Source organism: Hyperoodon ampullatus, assembly GCF_949752795.1.
Source record: "Hyperoodon ampullatus genome assembly, chromosome: X".
Lineage (NCBI taxonomy): Eukaryota > Metazoa > Chordata > Mammalia > Artiodactyla > Ziphiidae > Hyperoodon > Hyperoodon ampullatus.
In genome coordinates, this window is record NC_136913.1 from 63,904,988 (window position 1) to 63,927,184 (window position 22,197).

The following is a 22,197-nucleotide window of genomic DNA, read 5'->3' on the forward strand; positions in this document are numbered from 1 at the left end:
AAAATTAAATTTTTAATATTGAAAGTAAATTCAAGAAGTCAACTCATAAAATTCTCTGCTGTAGAGTTAAATTTCCTAAAGTACTTAATTAGATAAGACAGATGTCAGTCCAATTCTTTAAAATCTCTAGGGACAGAGATTCTACTACCTCCTTCAAAACATCATTCTAGAGTTTAATCTTATTACTAGTTTATATGAGTGAAAAGTCCCATTACATACAAAAAATAACAAAGTCTCAAAGTGTGATTAATTGAATGACACTGTTGCAAGAAACTGTAATTTTGAGTACTGATTTTATTTCCTGCTCTTTTCTTACTTTTAATGGAACTCATCCTTATGCTTTCACATTTACCATTCACTGATATTTGGACACAATCACACTGCCACACGTTGACCTTTATGAGTCTGGTTCCTTTTCTTTGAATAAGGAAGTATATGGTCAGTAAGGTTTTTCTTTTTTTCTTTTCTTTCCTTTTTTTTTTACAAGTACATTACTGCTTTATGGATAAGCATTATTGTCACTTCCTTTGATTAATAGGTCTTACTATACTTTGTTGATATATTGGGATCTGCATTGCTCTTCTTCAGGTTTCTTGTGTTAGTCTAATGGCTTTTCTCTCTTTTTTTTAATTGGGGTATAGTTGTTTTACAATGTTGTGTTATTTTCTACTGTACAGTGACATGGAGTTCCCTGTGGTATACAGCAGGTTCTTATTAGTAATCTATTTTATATATATTAGTGTATATATGTCAATCCCAATCTCCCAATTCATCCCACCCACCCTTTCCCCACTTTGTGTCCATACATTTGTTCTCTACATCTGTGTCTCTATTTCTGCCTTGCAAACCAGTTCATCTGTACCATTTTTCTAGATTCCACAAATATGTGTTAATATATGATATTTGTTTTTCTCTTTCTGACTTACTTCACTCTGTATGGTCCAGGTCCATCCACGTCTCTACAAATGACCCAATTTTGTTCCTTCTTATGGCTGAGTAATATTCCATTGTATATATGTACCACATCTTCTCTATCCATTCGTCTGTTGATGGACATTTAGGTTGCTTCTATCTAGTGGCTTTTTATTTGTTTGTTTGTTTTTTTTTTTTTTTGGCTGCATTGGGTCTTCATTGCTGTATGCGGGCTTTCTCTGGTTGTGGCAAGTGGGGGCTACTCTTCATTGCAGTGTGTGGGCTTCTCATTGTGGTGACTTTTCTTGTTGCAGAGCACAGGCTCTACGTGCACAAGCTTCAGTAGTTGTGGTGCATGGGCTCACTAGTTGTGGCTCGTGTGCTCTAGAGTGCAGGCTCAGTATTTGTGGTGCACGGGCTTAGTTGCTCCATGGCATGTGGGATCTTCCTGGACCAGGGATTGAACCCATGTCCCCTACACTGGCAGGCAGATTCTTAACAATTGTGCCACCAGGGAAGTCCCTAATGTCTTTTAAATAGAAATAAGTTAATTGTTTCTAATCAGTGGTGAGCTGTGCATCCAGTTTTTCCAAAGGATAAAATTCTCTTGAAAGTAAATACATTGCTGCCAATCTACAAGTAAGGCATAGATAGAAAGGAAAAGAATGAGAATGTAATCTTTGAGGATCTATTCCATATCAGTTTTTGTACTTCAGGATGTAATTTGTGTAGTGTTCAAAAATATTTATTGAATGAAATAATTGATTATATATGTATATCAGTTATCCCTGACTCAGGAAGTTAATGAAAGCAAATATAGTGTACTTTTCTATTAAATTTTTTCATAATTTAATTTTGCTTCTTTAGCTCCTGATTAGCAAACGACTGCTCAGAAGTGTCACCCTGACTCTTAGAAACAAAACCCATGGGCTTGGTTAGCAAACCCATATTCAAACCTGAACATAGAAGTGGCCAATTAGTATTAATTAGGCTAATTGACAAATATAAATCTTATTATAAATTTCGAATCTTCCACAAATATGTAGTATGATGAATCCTTGTAATTCTTAGATTTAACTAAGAGTAAATCTTAGATTTAACCTAACATCTGGAAAGCCTGGGTATTTGTTTTGTTTTGTTTTTAGCTTTACTGTCTTAGGACAGCAAAACTGTATAGACTAGTGACTGGATTAAAGAATTAAATGTAATAAAACACAAGACATTAAATTGCCCATTTTAATTGATGGTCTCTTATTGTAGTCATTATGCACCCTAATTAGCTTTGTAGTATGATGCTCTCTGAATGGACTGAAAATAGAATCCCCCAGTGGTTTCTGCTCATACCTTGACCCCATCTTTGGAAATTATCACCCATTAGGCCTAGGTTCTTCAACCTTTATACAGGATTGAAGGAGTAGAGAACCACTCCTGACTCCAACATAACTGAAGATCCATTGGTTAGCTGAGATGTGGAGCAGACCCTAGCTCTGCTTGTCAGTTGGCTGACACTAGGCTTTTTGCTCAATGACTTGAGACCTCCAATTCATCATAGTTCTGGACCCTTGACATTCAAAACCAAGGTGTTATCAGGGTCAATGTCCTTCCAAAACCTTCTTGCCTCTTCCAGTTTCTGGTAGGCCCAGGCATTCCTTGGCCTGAGGATGCCATCAACCCAATCTTTGACTCTGTCATCACATGGCTGTGCTCTCCTTGTGTCTGTCCTTGAATTTTCACATTTTTCTGCCATGGTATTTATTCAGTGAGTGATATTACTATGAAATCTTTCACACGAACCCTATTTACCAGGGCCTGAAAACTTTTTATTGTTAACCAGGAAGAGTTCATTGAAATTCTCTACCATACTTGTGTTAGAGCTGGTCGTGTTAATCATCCATCTTAGAACATTAACTATAATTTCAAATATTAAATTAGAATGGCTACACAATTGGATGCAGACACCACACAAACAAGCTGTATTGAGCTAGAGTTTAAATGATACATTAATAGATTTCACGTGATCTTAAAATATGAAGAGGAGTGTTAATACCTCTGAGACCTTACAGAGGGCACAACCATTTGAAATTACTATGAAGGCTTCACTTGATTATATTACTCTTCATTTTTCCTTTTTCCTAAACACAGATAGAAATGGCAGGACCTCAGGAAAAGCAAAATCCTGAACTGAAATATTATTTTTGAAAAGGACACTCAGCAACAAGTCTAGAAAGCTGTTTTTTCTTCTTTGTTCTATTTTGTGTGCTCTGCTTAAGAAAGCCTTAACACCAGAGTTTTAATCAGGAGGGGAAGTCAGCTGGGAGAACAACTGGCTTAACCAAGGGTTCACTTAATTAATTCCTAATTATTCCATAGCTGAAAATTTGATTCTCAGATTATCAACACCTAAACTTTCCTCTTTATTTGTATTTTAGAACTTTGGTCGTCTTGCCATTCCCCCATTATGAGTGGGCTAAAGTGAGATAAAAGTAAGGGTAAGTAACCGCTTTTCATATGTTAATGAATCTGGTTGGGGGATAGGAAATTGAAATGGGACTTAACAATTTTTTATGAATTTCATGTATTTCTGAGAATTCCTGACCACCATGAAGTTAGCTAATAGTTCATTGTTTTAGTGCCAGTTATTTATTGTGGTATAAATGAGTGATAGGTGTTGCATTAAAAGAAAAATAAGCAGAAGGAGGGAACATGAATGGCCAGAAAACCTACAAACTAAATTAAGGGAGCCAAACATGGGAAAAATCAGAAACTTTCAGGACTGTGAAGTATTTAGATACTCCCTTTACAGGAAGTTTGCTGAATCCTGGACTAAACCATCTGAGATTTCTTCCAATTCTGATAATCTATACAACTATGAAATTATTAAGTTAATAATGAAATTATTAACTTACAATTGCATCCTATTTATAAACTTGCAGTATCTAATTTATGCAGTGGCTTTTCTTTATAGACAACCTGGCATCTAATATTACTAGTGGAAGAAGGGTTTGTTCTTCATGTTTCATGACTACAGTTAAAGGCATCATCTATAGAGGTTTTTTGTTGTTGTTCTTTCTTTTTATATCATCATCAAAAATGTTTCAAGTGAGGTGAATGAACCTTTGGAAATAGCAGTTGAAGACTCCTATAATTGAAACCAGAAGAAAAACTGTTTGAGGATACCGATTTCTTACTTCAATGGCATCATTTGGAATACAGAAGTAAAATACTAGCAACAACATACTACAGTGTCAGCATATGTACAAAACACATCTTGTATCATGAATCACAAAATACAGGCTATAGTCAATACACTTATCCTGTATCCATTAGCAGTAACTTCCCATCCCCCCACAACACACTCCTATCTCTAGGCAACTACTAATCTACCTTCTATCTCTATAGATTTGCATGTTCTAGAATGGAAGCATCCATATGTAACATGGATTTTTTCTTTTTTCTTTTTTATTGTCAAATATTCCATGGATATGGAATAGAAAAGATTTTATTTACCATTCATCAGTTCATGTACATTTGAGGTGTTTACATTTTTTGGTTATTAGGAGTGACATTACTATGAATGCTCATGTATGAGTTTTTGTGTGGACATATGTTTTCAATTCTCGGGCATTATATCTAGGAGTGGAACTTCTGGGTCATATAGTATCTCTATGTTTAAGTTTTTGAGGAACTGCCAGACTGTTTTCCATAGTAGCTGCACCATTTTACATTCCTACCAGCAATGTATGAGGGTTCCAACTTCTCCACATCCTTGCCAACATTATTATTTTCTGTCTTTTTGATTATAGTCAGTGTGAAGTTGTATCTCTGTGGTTTTGATATGAATTTCCCTAATGGCTACCTTTTCATGTGCTTATTGGACATTTGTATATTTTCTTTGGAAAATTTCTATTCAGATCTTCAGCCCATTTTTTAATTGGGTTATTAGATTTTTTAATTATCGAGTTGTAATTATATTTATATATTCTTTCTATATTCTGGATATAGTCTCTTATCAGATATATGATTTGTAAATAGTTCGTCTCATTCTAAGTGTCTTTTATCTTTCTTGATGGCATCATTTGAAGCACAAAAGTTGTTGCACTGTTGATTTGATGATGTTCAATTTATTTTCTCTTATGCTGCTTGTGCTGTTGATGTCTCATCTAAGAAACCATTGCCTAACCAAAGGTCATGAAGATTTACTATGTTTTCTTCTAAGAGTTTTATAGTTTTAGCTCTTACATTTAGGTTTATGATCTACTTTGACTTAATTTTTATATATGGTGTAAAGGAGTTTACCTTCATTGTTCTGCATGTGGATATCCAGTTGTCAAAACACCATTTGTTGAAGAGAATGTTCATTCCCCATTGAATCATCTTGGCACCCTTTGTCAGAAATCAGTTGGCCATAAATGTAATGGTTTATTTCTGGACTCTCAATTTCTACTCCACTGATTTATATTTCTATCCTTATATCAGTACTGTACACATCTTGATTACTGTAGCTTTGGGGTAAGTTTTACAGTTTGGAAGTTGAGAGTCCTCCAACTTTGTTTTTATTGCCTATTTGCCCTGGCTAGAACCTCCAGTACAATAACGAATAGAAGTGGTAAGACCAAACATTCTTGTCTCATTCCTGATGTTAGGAGGACAGCATTCAGTCTTTCACTATTAAGTATGATGTTAACTGTGAGTTCTTCATAGATGGCCTTTATCAGTTTGGGGGAGTTTCCTTGTATGCCTAGTTTATTAAACATTTTTATCATGAAAGGGTGTTGGATTTTGTCAAATGCTTTTTCTACATCTAATGAAATGATCATATGGGTTTTGTCCTTTATTCTATTACAATAGTGTATTACATTGATTTTTGGATGTTTTATTAATCTTGTATTCCTGGGATAACTCCCACTTGGCTATGCTCTACAATCCTTTTAAAAAGTTGCTGGATTGTTTACTAGTATTTTGTTGAAGACTTCTGTTATCTATACACATAAGGGATATTGTTCTGTGGTTTTCACGTGATGTCTTTTATTTTGGTATCATGATGTTACAGGTCTCACAGAATGACTTTGGAAGAATTCCCTCCTCTTCTTTTTTTTTTTTTTTTTGGAAGAGTTTGTGAGGTATTGGTATTAATCCTTCTTTAAATCTCCGGTAGAATTCAGTGATGAAGCAATCTAGGCCTGGGTTTTTCTTTTTGGGTAGTTTTGGATTAGTAATTTAATTTCTTTACTCCTTATAGACCTATTCGGCTTGGCTATTTCTTCTTAAGTCAGTTTTGGTAGGTTGTATCATTCTAAGAACTTGCCCATTTCCTCTAAGTTATCTGCTTTGTTGGCACACAATTGTTCATAGTCTTTTACAGTCTTTTTTATTTCTGTAAGATCAGTAGTGGTATTCTCTTTCATTCTTTTACTAATTTGAGTCTTCACTATTTTGTTACTGGTGAGGCTAGTTAATAGCTAAAAATGTTGATCTTTCCAAAGAACCAACTTGTGATTTTGTTAATTTTCCCTATTAACTTTATATTCTCTATTTCACTAATTTATGTCCTAATCTTTGTTATTTCTTTTCTTCTGCCTGCTTTGGGTTCAGTTTGGTCTTCTTTTTCTAGATTAGGGCAGAAGTTTAGGTTATGGTTTTGAGATGTTCCTTCTTTTTAAATATAGATATTTACAGCTATAAACTGCTCTCCAATGACAATTTTACCTTCATCCCATATGTTTTTGTTGTGTTTTCATTTTCATTCATCTCAAAGTATTTTCTAATTTCCCTTGTAATATTTGACCCATATTTAAAGTGTCTAATTTCCTTCTGAAGTCCCTAAGTTTTTCTCCTTTATTACTGATTTCTAATACATTGTGGTCAGAGAACATTCTTTGTATGATTTCAATCCTTTTAAACTTATTGAAGCTTGTTTTATGGCCCAGCATATGGTCTATGAAGAATGTTCCATGCACACTTGAGCAAATTGTGTATTTCCGTTCTATTCCCTTGTTGATCTTCTGCCTAATTGTTCTATCCATTGTTAAGTGGGGCCTTGAAATCTCACACTATCATTGTTGAATTGTCTATTTATCCCTTTAATTCTGTCAAGTTTTTGTTTCATCTATTTTGATAGGTTCTTAGGTGCATATATATATATAATATATTTATAATATATATATATATATATATATATATATATATATATATATATATATATATATATATATATATATATATATATATATTTGCTGTATGTGGGCCTCTCACTGTTGTGGCCTCTCCCGTTGCAGGGCACAGGCTCTGGACGCACAGGCTCAGCAGCCATGGCTCACAGGCCCAGCTGCTCCGCGGCATGTGGGATCTTCCCGGACCAGGGCACGAACCCGTGTCCCCCGTATCGACAGGCGGACTCTCAACCACTGCGCCACCAGGGAAGCCCTGCATATATGTTTTAAATTGTTATATCTTCCTGACAGATTGAATCTTTAATCATTGTGAAATGTCCCTTTTTTTCTTTAGTAACATTTATTTGTTTTAAGGTGAATTTCATCTGATATTAGTATAGTTACTCCAACAATTTTATGGTTGGTGCTTTCATGGTATATACATATATTTTCTCTCCTTTTACTTTCAACTTATTTGTATCTTTGACTATGGAGTGCTTTTCCCATAGACAGCATATCTGTTGAATCAAGTTGGATCTTGATTTTTTAAATCCAATCTGCAATCTCTGCCTTTTGATTTAATTAATTCATATTTAATGTTGTTATTGATATGGCTGGGTATATGTCTTCCATTTTAAATTTCTTCTATATGCCTCATGTCTTTTTTTCTGTTCCTCAATTATCTTCTTTTGTATTAAGTGGATATGTTTCAGTGTAATATTTTGATCCCTTTAATATTTTAAGTGTATTTTTAAGAGTTATTTTCCTGGTGGTAGTTCTAGGGCTTACAATATACATTCTAACTTACCAGAATTTACTTCATTTACACTGATTAATTCCAGTTAAATATAGAAATTTCACTCCTATATAGCTCCTTTCCATACCAACCTTTTTGTACTATTATTATTATATATATTGCATCTATATATGTTACAAACTAAATATATAGCTATAATTATTACTTTATATGATCTTATATCTTTTAAGACAGCTAAGAGGAGTGCAGATATATATTCAGTTTGTCATATTGACCATATTATATATCATTTCTAGCTCTCTTCATTTGTTCTTGTAGATTCTAGGTATCATCTGCTATCATTTCCTTACTCCAAGACAGCTTTGTTTCCACCCCCAACAGAAGAATGATACACATATTATTTCATGTGGTTGTTTTCTAAGTCAAAAGAAGTTTTTAAGTCTCTTAAGAAAGGAAAAACATGCAACTATACTATCTTTTGTAAGTACCTATATGAGTGCCTTTATTGGTGCTCTTTGTTTTTTCATGTGGATTTGAATTACTGCCTGGTGTCACTTGCTTTTTGCCTGAATACTTCCCTTTATGTTTCTTGTAATATAGGTCTACTAGCAATGGACTTTCTTTTTATTTATCTGGTAACATCTTTATTCCACATTTATTTTTGAATGATAGTTTTGAATATAATATTCTTGGTTGATAGTTTTTTACTTTCAGCAATTTGAACATGTCATCCTTCTGTCTTCTGGCTTTCACTGTTTCTAATGAAACTTAACCTGTTAATCATGTTGGAGTTTCCTCGTATGTGATGTCATTTCTCTTACTGCTTTCATGAGTTTTCTCATTTTTATCTTTCAACATTTGACTATCGTGTGTCTGAGTGTGGGATCTCTGCATTCATCCTACTTGGTGTTTGTTGGGCTTCTTTGATGTGTAGATTAATGTATTTCATCAAATTTAGGCATTTCCATCCATCTCTTTAATATTGCTTTTCTGCTCCTTTCCTCTCCTCTGGTACTCCCATTATGCATATTCCCATTGGTATGCTTAATGGTGTTCCACATTTCTCTGAAGTTATTTTTCTTCATTACTTTTTCTCTTTGGTCTTCAGATTGCATAATCTCTATTGATTTATCTTCAAGTTCACTGATTCTTCAGGCAGCTCAACTATACTATTGAGCTCCTCTAGTAAATTTCTCATTTCATTTATTGTATTTCTCAACTTCAGAATTTCCATTTGTTTTTTTATTTTTTAAATTCTATTTCTTTATTGACAAATCTTTGTCTGCTACATCCATCATCTGGGCCCTTTCTAAGGCAATGTTTATTGCCTGCTCCCCCCAACCCCCGTGCATCTGGGTAACTTTGTTTCTTTGCATGTTTTATAAATGTTATAAACTGGACATTTTATGTAGTATCTTATATCATCTCTGGATAATGATCTTCTTCCTCTGGGGGATTCTTACTTGCTTGGTTATTTCCCCTGCAGTACGCAGTCTGATATCACCTTTCTCTATCTTTTAGTTTAGCTACCTAAGGGTTGCCCCTGGCTTGGCATAAAGCAATTACTGGTCAGTAAGATTTTTACCCTTTACCATCGGATATGTGTGTGCTTGGAGGATGCTATCATAGTTCAGAAAGTTTACTTTTGACCCATGTTCAGCCAGGGACTAGTAGCTTGGAGGTACCTTCTCTGTTCTGAGAGGGCACAGCCTTTGACATACAGTCTTCCAGATTGCCAGGAATGAATGTGATTTTATTTTAAAGCCTGTGCTCCTAGGGTCAGAGCAACTTTTTGTTCAGTCAGTATTTGGTCAAGTTCCTTGTGCCAATCAAGCTTTTGCCATGTGTTGATGGTTCTGCATGTATTGGGAAATGCTTTTAAGTCTGTCCCACGTTCTTCTCTGATTGTCCTGAGTGGGTGCAGCCCAGCACATGCACAGTCTTCTCAATCCCGAGTTGACTGTACTCGCAGGAGGACTCCTCTGGGCTCCCTCCGGTTTCTATTAAACTTCTGGCTCCTCTGCTGCTTTGCTTGCACCACTCCTCCTAATTGCTCTCCACCAAGATCTCCATTGTTTTTAACAATGCCCTTAGGGATGGAGTTCTCCATGCTCTGTTTCAATGAAGTCAGTGTTCTGAGGCAGACCTGTGGAACTCTTTTGTCCTCATTGAGTGTCCTTCCCTTTGGAAAAAAACTCTGCATCACTGAACCAGAGCTACGGGCAGGGGCCCCAGAGTGAAACCGACATGCTGAGTGGGCACCAGGGCATGGTAGCAGTCCCTGGTACTCTCGGTTTTTCTCTGAGTGAAACCTCTAACCTTTGAGTTAGCTGAGGTGGAAAAAATCAGGGCCCCAGTATACTCAGCTTGTGCATGGAGTAGTGCTTCCACCCTAAGAGTGGGGGCTGGCTGGTGGAAGGGATCTCCAGTACTCTTGGTTGTGCCTACTTGGAATGGTTTTTACAACACAGTGATGGGGAGATGGTAAATGTAGGCAGCTACTTTGCCAGGGTGAAACTGTAGCCCCAGAGGAGTTGGGGAGAGAGGGAGCCCTACCTTTCCCTAACATCTTCACCACACCTGAAGAGAATAGAGCACTAAGGGTAGAGCTTCTGTAACAAAGACCTGGTGAGGTAGAGAGTATGCGGGTAATTCCTCAAATGCCACAGACTCCTGCTGTCTTGAGACTTAAGTCTCTCAAATGAATGTTTCTCCATTTGCTTTATGCCACTTGGATAATTTCTAGATACTTGAAATGATTTTTTTAAAAAAATAATTTTTACCAGTTAAGTTTTTGTTTTGTTAGAGAGGGTCTACTGAACCCCTTACTCTACCATTCTGGATGTCTCACCCGTCTCTCTCTCTATATATATATTTAACATCTTTATTGGAATATAATTGCTTTATAATGGTGTGTTAGCTTCTGATGTATAACAAAGTGAATCAGCTATACATACATGTATATCCCCATATCTCCTTACTCTTGCATCTCCCTCCTACCCTCCCTATCCCACCCCTCTAGGTGGTCACAAAGCACTGAGCTGATCTCCGTGCTATGCAGCTGCTTCCCACTAGCTATCTATTTTACATTTGGTAGTGTAAGTCCATTCCACCCTCTCACTTTGTCCCAGCTTGCCCTTCCCCCTCCCTGTGTCCTCAAGTCCATTCTCTACATCCACGTCCTGCCCCTAGGTTCTTCACAACCATTTTTTCTTTAAGATTCCTTATATATGTGTTAGCATATGGTATTTGTTTTTCTCTGACTACTTCACTCTGTGTGACACTCTAGGTCCATCCACCTCACTACAAATAACTCAATTTCATTTCCCTTTATGGCTGAGTAATATTCCATTGTGTGTATGTGCCACACCTTCTTTATCCATTCATCTGTCGATGGACACTTACGTTGCTTCCATGTCCTGGCTATTGTAAATAGAGCTGCAATGAACATTGTGGTACATGACTCTTTTTGAATTGTGGTTTTCTCCAGGTATATGCCCAGTAGTGGGATTGCTGGGTCATATGGTAGTTCTATTTTCAGTTTTTTAAGGAACCTCCATACTGTTCTCCATAGTGGATGTATCAGTTTACATTCCCACCAAGAGTGCAAGAGGGTTCCTTTTTTCTCCACACCCTCTCCAGAATTTATTGTTTGTAGATTTTTTTGATGTGTCAATATATTTTTGAACATAACTTCTGAGTGGAAATGTCATTCAGCAAAAAGAGAAATGGATTGGGTGTCAGGACCCAAAATTTTCATCCCAACTTGGCTAACAGTAAGCTCAGTGACTTCTCCTGAAGTACAGTTTCCTCATTTGTAGAATTGAGGAAATTGTATTAGAGGACCTCTACATTCCTTCCAACTCTAAAATCCAATGACTTTATGAAACAGAAATGGAACAGGAAGTCACAGGTGAAAAATATTCTACTGTAGCTGTGAGAACAGGAAGTATGTAAACAATCCACTGCCTTTTTTTAACCAAAAATGTTCCAACCTATTTCTAATTAGAGCATGTACTTCATTTCCAACTCTACCTAGCTAATCAAGATACTAGTTTAATGTGTGGTTTGCAGTCAAGACATTTTTCCACCCCAAAGGTTTCCTTCCTAATCATCAGAACTGAGAAACTGGGGGCAACAAAACGTTGCCTTTCACTGATTGGTCATTAAAAGTATGACATCTTAATGCTAAGTGAAAGCACTACAATTTGCTACCATTTTACCCATATTATGAGCACTGCAAACAATTACTTCCTCTCTGAGACAATTTCAAGCTTTCACCTTTTGCATAAGGCTGTAAGGCCATACTCCCAGAGTGTCTATCGAATTATCTGTACTTATTTGGAGTGTGTGAATGGCAAAATACTAATTCTCCCTATGCATTGCAGAAGAGTTGCTTCAATGGGACACCCATTTCTAGTCACAAAGACATATTGTTTATTTAGTACTGATTATCTGCACAGATTGTTATAACAATAAATCTGGTAAAGAACCTCCCTCACAGAGTCATTTTGTCTTAACTAATCAGTTTTAACCAGCTTATTTGACTTCATATTATCATTTACTATACAGTTTACATTCAAAATCTATATACTCAATGCAGGGAGAGAAGGGGCCTCTCTATAATTTAAGAAAGCTGCCATTGCAAACATATTTAAATGCTTTCAACTACTAATCCACAACAGAATATCCTATGATAAACCTACAAGGTAAGAGGATTATGAATATACATTGGTAAAAGTTGCTACTCCCTGAGACATCCAGCAATAAGGAAGGATAGGAGCAAGATGGCAGTGTGCACAAAGTGATCCAGAAATAAGGAAACATATAATCTTTAAATATCTTGCCTTTAAAAGCAAAACATATTTTTAAACTGGCCATCTTCACAAACTGAGCTTTGTCAGCGTCTAAGGGAAAAGGCAAAATATTTAACTAAAGGTATAGAAAAGGTGCAAATCCTTGCACAGGAGAAGTAAATGTGTATTTTGAGTTTATCCAAATGTTAAGGCCTCTTTCTGATTCTCACAAGTGACCCTCAGACTTGAGCTATTCAAAAATTTCCAAATGAGCCCATCTGCTCACCAAGATATTTCTATGTTAAAAACCTGCAGGAAGGCATGTGGCCCAGTTTTCACGATCCCAAATTACCTTGGTTTCAGTTTAATTTTTGTAAACTGGGATTCCCTTAGGAAGAAAGTAAAATTTTCAATCTTAAAAATAAAGGGATATTAAGAAACAAAACCCTATCCCTTGCGCCATTTTCAGAGCCCATATTCCAAAATTGTAGCTTATCTATCCCAAGACATTAAGAAAACATTGTTGCAACACTGATTTAGAAATTTGTACTTTTGTGTATGTAATACTGTAATGTAAAATTAGTACATTATAATAAATGTCCCTTTTCTTGGCATTTCCTCTGAATGAATCATTTTAGGAAGCTTTTGTCTATTATGTCACTGTATAGAACCACCTTTCTAAGATGGAGTTAAGAGAAAAAATATTTGACTTAGTTGTGGCCCCTACAATAACTGAGTTTTTCAGGTAATTTTTTATTAGCTGAAAATACTGGTTAATGACTACAATGACCCAGTGGTCTAGAGACCACCAGAGACCACCGCCAATCATATGAAAACAGCTTCAAATTTCTTAGTGGGGAAATTTCCCCACCCTAAAAACATTCCTATCTATTTTTTTTAGTTTATGTAAAAATTTATTTGACCAAAATGTAGAAAAGTGATACTATTACATATGACACTGTTGCAAGAATCTAAATGAAAAGTGTGGGTTTCATTCAATTGCACAATTTGCTAGTGTATTTCCTGGGTAGTGTGATGCTTAATAAATAGGAGTGAGGGGCAGAGGATTTGGATAAACTAGAAGCAGGGTAATTTTTAGTCAGAATTGTAAACTTGAGTTGACTCCCACACTGCTAGGGAATGTGGAATATTCCAGCTCTGAGATGTTAACTGAGAGAGCAGAAAGCTAACAAAGCCAAACTGTGCAGCCCTGTCTACAAAATACTCCATATCCAGTTTAATCAGGAGTTTCCTGGTCTTTTATTAACTTGGTCCTGAAGAAGGAATTAAAATTCCAGATAAGTAAATCTCCAATTTGCCAGTCCCTGGAGTATAGAGGAGAAGAAGTTAGGCCAATTACTTTTTCATCCTTACTTTGCTGTCAGAGAGGGCTATTTTGTCCAATATTTGTTTATGGGAAGTCTTACTCAACTATTGATGGCTAGCAGTCTTTTTGGTATAGCTTCTCTGAATAGGACTGAATTCTACAACATTCATTCCTGCTGAGTGGATGGCCTCATATCAGAGCAGATAAGCATGGGTCATTATTGGAATAAGACATCAGCTACTCAGAGAACAACTTTAGAGTGAAAGAAGCATAGAGAAGAGCATATCAAGGATCTATCTAGAAAACATTTGGGTAATTATTATGACTCTTTTCCAAGCATTCCCATGCTGGCTGCTCAGAGGATGTTTGTTCTGCATGGTGGAGTGTGGAAAAGAGCCAGGATGATTAGGTTAACTTCTGTGTGGTTTATGACTTCCCATAGTAACCCCACCCCCACTCCCCTTTTTTGCTCTGGATGGAAAATCCCCACCCATTTTAATGTGATGGTCCCTGGCCTCCTATAGTGTGACCAACGGTGGATATTCTACAACCTTTTAAACTGACCCATGACTAGACATCGGAATCTGTGTTTTAAAACTGTGGGGTTGTCTATTCTCCCAGGAACCAAATGCCCTCAGTCTTGAGAGTATGCTCAATATGAAATACCCTGCCTACCTCAGGAATAAATGAAATTTAAGGATAAAAACAGAGCTGAAAAACCTGATGTTATTTGAAAAAAGGAAGGAATAGATTTAACTGGTGCTCAAAGCTTCTCTGATACAAAATATTTGGTCATGTATTCATAATTTGCTTGACATTTCCTGCAAAGCAAAGAGACAATAACAAAGGAAACTTCTTACAAGAGAAGCGAAAGACACGGAACTCTGGAGTTTTTGTTGGAACAAAACTCTTCTGTTTTGGTTCTATACAGTTTAGTTCGTTTAGTGTCTGATCCAGTGTCTGATGTAAGTCCACGTTCTCTTCTTTGGCCTGGGCAAGTTTTTCTTCTAGCTCATCAATTTTTCCAGTTTTGCAACTGTTCTCTCTGCAAATTCGGCACGGGTCTCAGCCTCTTTCAGTTTGTCAGATAGAAGTTTAATTTCTTCTTCATGTTCATCCTCCCTTTCAGATGCATCCTCTGGCAACTTCAAGTTGTTAGTGACATTGAGTTCTTCTTCCAGGTCACCACATTTTATTTTATTTATTTTAATGGTTAATGTATTTATTATCTTTATAATTTGATGAAAAGGCACTGCTTCTTAGATATTTCATTGAAAAATTCTCAGTTCTTGTCACTGAAACGTGTAAGCAACTGAGCAGCTTCTGTCTGTATCTGTTTATCCTCCTCTGCATGCACTGGATAGTCCTTGGCTTTTGTTAGCCAGAAAGCAGCAAGCTTTTTGTAGTGTAGTTTCAAATATGTCTTTCCTAGAAGAAGCAAGTTTTTGCTGTAGAAGTTTGGATCCACTTGCTCTGCCCTGTGAAAGTAGCCTAATGCCTCCTCATAGATGGAACTAGGAGGAGTTGCAAACAGCATTTTAGCAATTCTTCTTTGATACCAAGGCATTTCAGCAAATGTGTAACACCAAATACCCATAAGGTGAATTGAGGTAGCATCTTTAGGGTTGAGTTCAACTGCTTTCTCAAAATGCTCCTTGATCATGTAGGCATTTGCAATTTTAGCCTTGATTCCTTCATAATCTCCAACATCACTAATACAGATTGCATACCACTTATGAGCTGCAAAACTTGATTCATTTTTTTCTAGTGCCCTTTTTGCATACTCTAGGGCTTCATACACCAAAATCTTTTTCTCCTCTTCTGAGGTTCCACTGAGTTGAGCTATAACACATGATGCCCATGCCAAACACCACAGTAACTCTGCATCTTCACTTTCCTTGTACTGGGATAGCAACTGGTAAAGTTTTTCTGTTTCTCCACTTTCATATAGATAGTCTGCTTGTTCAAGGATTTCTTCAACTCTGAAGACTCTGGCTGTGGCATGAACCACAGCAGCCTGGGAAATGACTTGATAAGTTTCAAAACCCAAATAAGACAAGGCAGAGAATAAAAGACTTCTTTTGAAAGCTCCTGGGTTTTCCATCACCTCAGTGCCATGGAGTCACCAAAGAATGAACTGCTCGCAGCTGCCAGCAGCACCCATCAGGAGCCAAGGTCCTGGGGCAGTGATACGTCCCAAAGGAAGGGAGTGCCAGAGTCGCAAGGCTAGTGCCATGATCTGCAGCTCGCAGGCCTGACCCCTCACCCCTTTGGCTGCTAAGAAGCGGGGCAGAGTGAAAGGCACCCCAGTCTTTCCACAGAGAGCAGTGTCTGCCGGCTTCCGGCCCTGCTCCTCTTCTTCCCCACAGCTTCAGGTCACCACATTTTAGTTCAGATGGCTTGGCATGCTCCTCCACCCTCTCCAGCTCACCCTCCAGGATGACCAACTTACGAGCTACCTCCTTGTATTTGTGGTCAGCTTACTCAGCAATGTCCTTGGTTTCTTTGAGCTGAATCTACTGAATCTCCATCTTCTCCTCATCTTCGTTGCCCAGTTTTCTATCACCTTCATTCCTCTTTTGCTCTCATTTGCACCCTTTTCTGCCTCCTCCAGCTTGCACAGGGCTGTGGCCAGTCATTCCTGAGCTCTGTCCAACTCCCCCTCAATGAGCTGGATGTGTCAACTGAGAGCTGCCACATCACCTTCAGCTTTCTCTCACCACTCACGCTCGCCATCCAGCTCCCACACTGTAGGCCATGTGCACGGTCCTCTGCCTCGTCCGCCTGCTGCTGCAGGGCCTGGTTCTAGCGTTTCACTGCCTCCAGGGAGTTGAGGCCAGCCATGGCGTGGAGGTGCATGCAGCAGGTGGTGGGCAGTGGGCAGTGGTGGGCGTTTGTCTTGGCTCCAGCGAGAGCTGCAGCAGCTGCACCCCAGCCCCCAACCCTTTGCCTACACCAGGTCCTATCCTTTGACTATATGTTTCCCATATCACAAAATCACTTACTTTGAATACCACTATTCACATTCAAAATGAATATTACTAATGATTACTTCAATCTTACCTGTTTGATTATGCAACTAAGCTAAATATTTTCCATCAACAACATTGGAAATGTATAGAAGGAATTAACAGAAGCAAAATTTCTATCTAACCACATTTCTAGTAATGCAGCTGGGTTATTCAAAGGACTTGTTGTTGTTGTTGTTCCTCAGAAAAGCAATCACGTCTATGGCTTCAGAGTAAGAAATGTCCCAAACCCCCCATTTTGCAGCTGATTACGCATCTCAGTGTTAACTCCAACTCCAAAAGCAAGATCCTGCACCACTTACTGTACTTTCAAAGACTAACCATAAAATACTGGCTTCAAGCTACTTATCAAATCACCTTTATATAACAAAACTGCAGACCCAATCAGTTTAGATATCTACCTACTAATGACAATACAAATCAGAAAAAAAATTAATCTCACCCATACCAAATTATGACTTAAAAGACAATAAAACCATAGACAAATAAATACTTTAAGACCTTTTCTGAGAAATAAAGCCTCATTATAGAGTTATGTGGCTGTTCATGACACACAAGTTTTTCAAGCTGAATGATTACTACAAAACAAATTAAAGCAAATTCCAGTTGGAAAGGGAGAGGAGCTTTCTAAGTGAATATATACCAACATTTTATTAATTATTTCTTGATTATCTTGTTTGGTCTCCTCCTTGTTATTTCAAGCTTAAAGGAACTCATTAAACTACTGAAAAAGGAAGGGAAGACTTGGTAATAAAGTAACTCTGAAGTGTCAACACAGATTAGAGTCCTGATCATGTAAATATATGTGAAATCCTCTCCTATTTGCCTAAAGGTCATTAATTTTTAAGTAGATGTTGCTTTATACACATGTATACACATGCAGGCGTGCACACATCCCATTTGGTTGTTTCTTTGTATAACTTCAGATAGCAAAAGCAGTGCATTTAAGATGGAAATAGAAAAGGCAATTAACTTCCTAAGCTTTTTAGATCACTCCCAGTATGGTAACTCTCAAATTACATCAGGGTTTATGAGTCTTTAAAAAGAAATGTATAAATTTTGGTCCAAAACAAAAGCAACACCTCATTTGGTGGAAAAATAAAATTTCCACCGCTAGATGACAGTTACAATGCTGGTTAATGATGAAGAACATTCTACATACCAACATGAGAGTCAAGGTTTTTCCTCTTAAAGGTATATAGGGGCATATAATTTTTAAAATGTAAGTATAGTTAACTATCATTGAAGTATTTCAATGGGGGAAGGGGAGGAGAAACAATGAACCTACACTCTCTTATTTTCTTAAAAATTTTTAAGAAACAGACACTTTCCATCTAAATTGTCAGCATAAAGGAGGTTTGAAAAACTACAAAAAATTTGGAAACAAATCTGATTCATCTGGTTATGGATAGCAAATGGCTATCAGGCCTCAAAAATGGAAATGGGGTATAGTCAAATAGTAACAAAAATTATGCTTTGACCACAACGAAGGCAGTAACAAGAAAATAATTTGGGGATAAATATAAATATCACATTAAATAGATTGTGAAAGATGTAAAACTCAATTCCCTTTCCAAAAAAATCTTATCTAAAAGAAGGATTATAGAAAATGGGAATGTATGATTATTTTTGTTTTTTATTAGTTTCTGCTTTATAACAAAGTGAATCACTCATACATATACATATTTCCACTTCCCTTCCCTCTTGCCTCTCCCTCCCTCCCACCCTCCCCATCCCACCCCTCCAGGTGGTCACAAAGCACTGAGCTGATCTCCCTGTGCTATGCGGCTGCTTCCCACGATCTATCTACCTTAAGTTTGGTACTGTATATATGTCCAGGCCTCTGTTTCACTTTGTCACAGCTTACCCTTCCCCCTACCAATATCCTCAAGTCCATTCTCAAGTAGATATGTGTCTTTATTCCTGTTTTACCCCTGGGTTCTTCATGATATTTTTTTCTTAAATTCCATATATACGTGTTAGTGTACGGTATTTGTCTTTCTCTTTCTGACTTACTTCACTCTGTATGACAGACTCTAGGTCTATCCACCTCATTACAAATAGCTCAGTTTCGTTCCTTTTTATGGCTGAGTAATATTCCATTGTATATATGTGCCACATCTTCTTTATCCATTCATCCGATGATGGACACTTAGGTTGTTTCCATCTCAGGGCTATTGTGAATAGGGCTGCAAAGAACATCTTGGTACATGTCTCTTTTTGAATTATGGTTTTCTCAGGGTATATGGCTAGTAGTGGGATTGCTGGGTCATATGGTAGTTCTATTTGTAGTTTTCTACGGAAACTCCATACTGTTCTCCATAGTGGCTGTACCAATTCACATTCCCACCAGCAGTGCAAGAGTGTTCCCTTTTCTCCACACCCTCTCCAGCATTTATTGTTTCTAGATTTCTTGATGATGGCCATTCTGACTGTTGTGAGATATCTCATTGTAGTTTTGATTTGCATTTCTCTAATGATTAATGATGTTGAGCATTCTTTCACATGTTTGTTGGCAGTCTGTATATCTTCTTTGGAGAAATGCCTATTTAAGTCTTCGGCCCATTTTAGGATTGGGTTGTTTGTTTTTTTGCTATTGAGCTGCATGAGCTGCTTATAAATTTTGGAGATTAATCCTTTGTCAGTTGCTTCATTTGTAAATATTTTCTCCCATTCTGAGGGTTGTCTTTTGGTCTTGTTTATGGTTTCCTTTGCTGTGCAAAAGCTTTGAAGTTTCATTAGGTCCCATTTGTTTATCTTTGTTTTTATTTCCATTTCTCTAGGAGGTGGGTCCAAAAGGATCTTGCTGTGATTTATGTCATAGAGTGTTCTACCTATGTTTTCCTCTAAGAGTTTGATGGTGTCTGGCCTTACATTTAGGTCTTTAATCCATTTTGAGCTTATTTTTGTGTATGGTGTTAGGGAATGATCTAATCTCATACTTTTACATGTCCCTGTCCAGTTTTCCCAGCACCACTTACTGAAGAGGCTGTCCTTTCTCCACTGTACATTCCTGCCTCCTTTATCAAAGATGAGGTGACCATATGTGCGTGGGTTTATCTCTGGGCTTTCTATCCTGTTCCACTGATCATTCTGTTTTTGTGCCAGTACCACACTGTCTTGATTACTGTAGCTTTGTAGTATAGTCTGAAGTCAGGGAGCCTGATTCCTCCAGCTCCATTTTTCGTTCTCAAGATTGCTTTGGCTATTCAGGGTCTTTTGTTTTTCCAAACAAATTTTGAAATTTTTTATTGTAGTTCTGTGAAAAACGCCAGTGGTAGTTTGATAGGGATTGCATTGAATCTGTAGATTGCTTTGGGTAGTAGAGACATTTTCACAATATTGATTCTTCCAATCCAGGAGCATGGTATATCTCTCCATCTATTTGTATCATCTTTAATTTCCTTCATCAGTGTCTTATAATTTTCTGCATACAGGTCTTTTGTCTCCTTAGGTAGGTTTATTCCTAGATATTTTATTCTTTTTGTTGCAATGGTAAATGGGAGGGTTTTCTTGATTTCACTTTCAGATTTTTCATCATTAGTGTACAGGAATGCCAGAGATTTCTGTGCATTAGTTTTGTATCCTGCTACTTTAGCAAATTCATTGATTAGCTCTAGTAGTTTTCTGGTAGCATCTTTAGGATTCTCTATGTATAGTATCATGTCATCTGCAAACAGTGACAGCTTTACTTCTTCTTTTCCGATTTGGATTCCTTTTATTTCTTTTTCTTCTCTGATTGCTGTGGCTAAAACTTCCAAAACTAGGTTGAATAAGAGTGGTGAGAGTGGGCAGCCTTGTCTTGTTCTTGATCTTAGTGGAAATGGTTTCAGTTTTTCACCATTGAGGACGATGTTGCCTGTGGGTTTGTCATATATGGCCTTCATTATGTTGAGGAAAGTTCCCTCTGTGCCTACTTTCTGCAGGGTTTTTATCATAAATGGGTGTTGAATTTTGTCGAAAGCTTTCTCTGCATCTATTGAGATGATCATATGGTTTTTCTTCAATTTGGTAATATCGTGTATCACATTGATTGACTTGCGTACATTGAAGAATCCTTGCATTCCTGGAATAAACCCCACTTGATCATGGTGTATGATCCTTTTAGTGTGCTGTTGGATTCTGTTTGCTAGTATTTTGTTGAGGATTTTTGCATCTATGTTCATCAGTGATATTGGCTGTACTTTTCTTTCTTTGTGACATCCTTGTCTGGTTTTGGTATCAGGGTGATGGTGGCCTCATAGAATGAGTTTGGGAGTGCTCCTCCCTCTGCTATATTTTGGAAGAGTTTGAGAAGGATAGGTGTTAGCTCTTCTCTAAATGTCTGATAGAATTTGCCTGTGAAGCCATCTGGTCCTGGACTTTTGTTGGAAGATTTTTAATCACAGTTTCAGTTTCAGTGCTTGTGATTGGTCTATTCATATTTTCTATTTCTTTCTGATTCAGTCTTGGCAGGTTGTGCATTTCTAAGAATTTGTCCATTTCTTCCAGGTTGTCCATTTTATTGGCATAGAGTTTCTTGTAGTAATCTCTCATGATCTTTTGTATTTCTGCAGTGTCAGTTGTTACTTCTCCTTTTTCATTTCTAATTGAGTCTTCTCCCTTTTTTTCTTGATGAGTCTGGCTAATGGTGTATTAATATTGTTTATCTTCTCAAAGAACCAGCTTTTAGTTTTATTGATCTTTGCTATCGTTTCCTTCATTTCTTTTTCATTTATTTCTGATCTGATCTTTATGATTTCCTTACTTCTGCTAACTTCAGGGTGTTTTTGTTCTTCTTTCTCTAATTGCTTTAGGTTCAGGGTAAGGTTGTTTACTCGAGATGTTTCCTGTTTCTTTAGGCAGGATTTTATTGCTATAAACTTCCCCCTTAGAACTGCTTTTGCTGCATCCCATAGGTTTTGGGTCATCATGTCTCCATTGTCATTTGTTTCTAGGTATTTTTTTTATTTCCTCTTTGATTTCTTCAGTGATCACTTCGTTATTGGGTAGTGTATTGTTTAGCCTCCATGTGTTTGTATTTTTTACAGATCTTCTCCTGTAATTGATGTCTAATCTCATAGCATTGTGGTCGGAAAAGATACTTGATACAATTTCAATTTTCTTAAATTTACCAAGGCCTGATTTGTGACCCAAGATGTGATCTATCCTGGAGAATGTTCCATGAGCACTTGAGAAAAATGTGTATTCTGTTGTTTTTGGATGGAATGTCCTATAAATATCAATT

General features: G+C 37.1%; 2 pseudogenes across 2 annotated transcripts; both read right to left on the reverse strand.

Moving 5' to 3' along the window:
* Positions 1-14,733: 14,733 nt before the first annotated feature.
* LOC307069723 (tropomyosin-2-like) lies at positions 14,734-16,785 on the reverse strand (annotated as a pseudogene). The gene is made up of 2 exons: positions 16,322-16,785; positions 14,734-15,127 (listed from the first exon to the last, which is right to left on the reverse strand). The product of its transcript is annotated as a tropomyosin-2-like (transcript).
* LOC307068940 (regulator of microtubule dynamics protein 1-like) lies at positions 15,224-16,177 on the reverse strand (annotated as a pseudogene). The gene has a single exon. The product of its transcript is annotated as a regulator of microtubule dynamics protein 1-like (transcript).
* Positions 16,786-22,197: the final 5,412 nt, after the last annotated feature.